The sequence below is a fragment of the Mesoplodon densirostris genome, chromosome 7 (assembly GCF_025265405.1).
Source record: "Mesoplodon densirostris isolate mMesDen1 chromosome 7, mMesDen1 primary haplotype, whole genome shotgun sequence".
In the NCBI taxonomy this organism is placed as follows: domain Eukaryota; kingdom Metazoa; phylum Chordata; class Mammalia; order Artiodactyla; family Ziphiidae; genus Mesoplodon; species Mesoplodon densirostris.
Window position 1 is genome coordinate 100,823,126 of NC_082667.1, and position 2,759 is coordinate 100,825,884.

The following is a 2,759-nucleotide window of genomic DNA, read 5'->3' on the forward strand; positions in this document are numbered from 1 at the left end:
ACTGTGTTTTGGCTTTCAAAGGTGTTTGTTTATAGTGTAGAGTGGACACCCATCATTCCTCTTGAACACTGCTATCTGAACCCCTTTCCCATGTTGGGGGGGGGGGCTCTCCCACATTATGAGATAGAGGCCACTTCTCACTATAGAAGCTAAAAGTGCCAGATACTTCCTCTCCCAGACATCCTTGCATCATAGACATGGACCCAGATGCTGTCCCAGTGGCAGATGTTTCGGTTGGCAACACCCTTGACCAGTGCTGGGGCAGGGTTGGTGGAGCCAGTTACTGAGTCTGAACCTGGTAGTGGCAGTAGAGGTGTCTTTACTGGACTGGCTTTGTGTCATCATTTTAAGCATTATTTTTGACTACGTAACCTCTAAACCCAGTTCTCTAGCCCTCCTGGAGGTTCTGTGGAATTACCTTCAGAACAAATACCTTTTCTGCTTAAACAGGCAGAGCTAGTTTCTGTTCCTTGTAATAATAATCCCTGCTGGTACAGGGCACAAGTCCATGCTTACATTGGCATATTAGTCAGTCACTGGGACGTACTGAGTATAAAGCACTCTGAAAAGTGAAAAAGGAAACATTTATTCATTCTCTGAGTATTTCTGAAACAAGGAACCTTGCTTGGCATTTGATAGAAGGAGAGGCAAACAAAATTGGTATTTTCAAATTAGTGCTATGAGGACAAGTAGGAGAAGGTAGGGATACCACTGTCAAACTACAATGGAGGCAGATATTATGTGGATCTACTGATTCTCAAGATTGATTTAGTGTGGGGATGAAGGGTTGGGATAAGAAGAGATGCTTTTGGGGGAAAATATTGTGTTTCATCAATTCCAAGACTCAAATTGTTTTCTTCATCTTAACATTTATGAAATTGGGAACGATTATTAGAGTGTGTCATGTTTTAATTGCCACTTTTTCTCCTCAATCCATCTAACGTATTTTACCAAATCTAAGATGTAATTGATATATCTACTATTACACTTTTTACCATTAAGAAAAAAAGCTCAGTAAGTAATTACTAAAAAATGATGATACTTAACATCATACTGGGGGCTCTGGAGTAGAAGATTTAAAGAGAACCTAGGAGAATTAGGTCAGTCATGGAAATGTTGTGAGTTAAACACCAAATTCCTTTTCATTGTTCTATTAGTCTCCCAAAGCTGTTGAAGACTAATAGATTCACCTGTAACTTCTGTTGTGAACAAATTCAAGTACTAATCATTATAGCCTTGCTTGGCTATAAAATATGCCCAGTAGAGTGACTCTCAGTTTTGTGGATGGCACATTTATTTCTGATAACTTTTTTATTTGGAAATTTTCAAATATATACAAAAATAGACAGAATAATAACATAATGGATCCTAGCATTCAATAATTATCAACTCATGATCAATGCTGTTTGATTTCTAGCCCTACTCTCTATTCACCCAATTTTATTTTGAAGCAAATCTCAGATGCTATACCATACCATTTGTAAATACTTCAGTATATATCTCTAAAACACATACTCAAAATATTACTATATTCCTAGAAATAAAATCTATAGTTTGTAGCACCTTTTTTAATAGACAAATTTTGTATTTATTTTAAGTAGGTTTTAAGCTACCTTTTGTGGGGGAGGTTTTTAAAAAGAAAACCAAATGAGGAATACTTCAATGTCCACTGATTTCTTTTTAAGAAATTTATGTGATGCTAGTAGGTCATATCACAATCCTTCAATAATATCTATCTTGATTTTTCACTCTGAACTTTCTTTTGAATACGTTCTCTAGTTGAGGATTTGTTTAAAGAATATACTGCTGTTCTTGCCATTTCCAAAGCAATCTTCAGAAAAGTCATATCTATCCCTTTATTATTTTTGGTCCCAAAAGGAGGATTCATAATTACTGTATCAAATGACTTGAACCATGTCAACATTTGTCAGCTCAAACTCTTCCACTTTTCTATTAAATATTTTCATCTGTGTCAAATTCAACAAACAACCTGCAGTGCGTGGCCTGGTGGGATACTGTTCTAAAGTAACTTGGGCTTCTGAAACCATCTACTTGATGCAGGTGACTTTCTAGTTCCTTGAACCTTAATTTCTTCTTTTTTGTTTTTTTAAAGTGTGGGTTCACAGGGTTAACGGACATTGATGGACCTCAGGAGTCTGGAAGCACCACCATATGTGTGTCACCTTTTTTAAATTTAAGTTTTTTGTTTTGTTTTGGTTTGGTTTTTTTTTGTGGTACACGAGCCTCTCACTGTTGTGGCCTCTCCCGTTGTGGAGCACAGGCTCCGGACGTGCAGGCTCAGAGGCCATGGCTCACGGGCCTAGCCGCTCCGCAGCACGTGGGATCTTCCCAGACGGGGGCACGAACCTGTGTCCCCTGCATCGGCAGGCGGACTCTCAAACACTGCGCCACCAGGGAAGCCCTAAGCTTTTGTTTTTAATCAAAGTAATACTTACATATCATTAAAAACATCATATAATTATACAACATTATAATGAAAAATAGACCTGTTGCCCAGATTTCTTTCTCAGGTATACTCACTTTAATCCTTTTAGCTGATTCTTCTGATGTGTTCCACCTTATAATCTGCTAATATTGCTATTCCTCAATATTTAAAAGTATCAGATCTACTGATTTTCTACTACAGGAGTGAAGATTTAACTTTCATACCTAACTTGTCTCCCTTATATGCATTCACTTCTCTTTCCTCAGTTCTCCCATTATCACTGTTTTTGCCTAGGAGAGATACACATGTGTCT

The 2,759-nt window shown here is 37.7% G+C and overlaps 1 pseudogene; it reads right to left on the reverse strand.

Annotated features, from left to right (window-relative positions):
* Positions 1 to 1,631: 1,631 nt before the first annotated feature.
* On the reverse strand, positions 1,632 to 2,139 carry LOC132494240 (rRNA N6-adenosine-methyltransferase METTL5-like; annotated as a pseudogene).
* Positions 2,140 to 2,759: the final 620 nt, after the last annotated feature.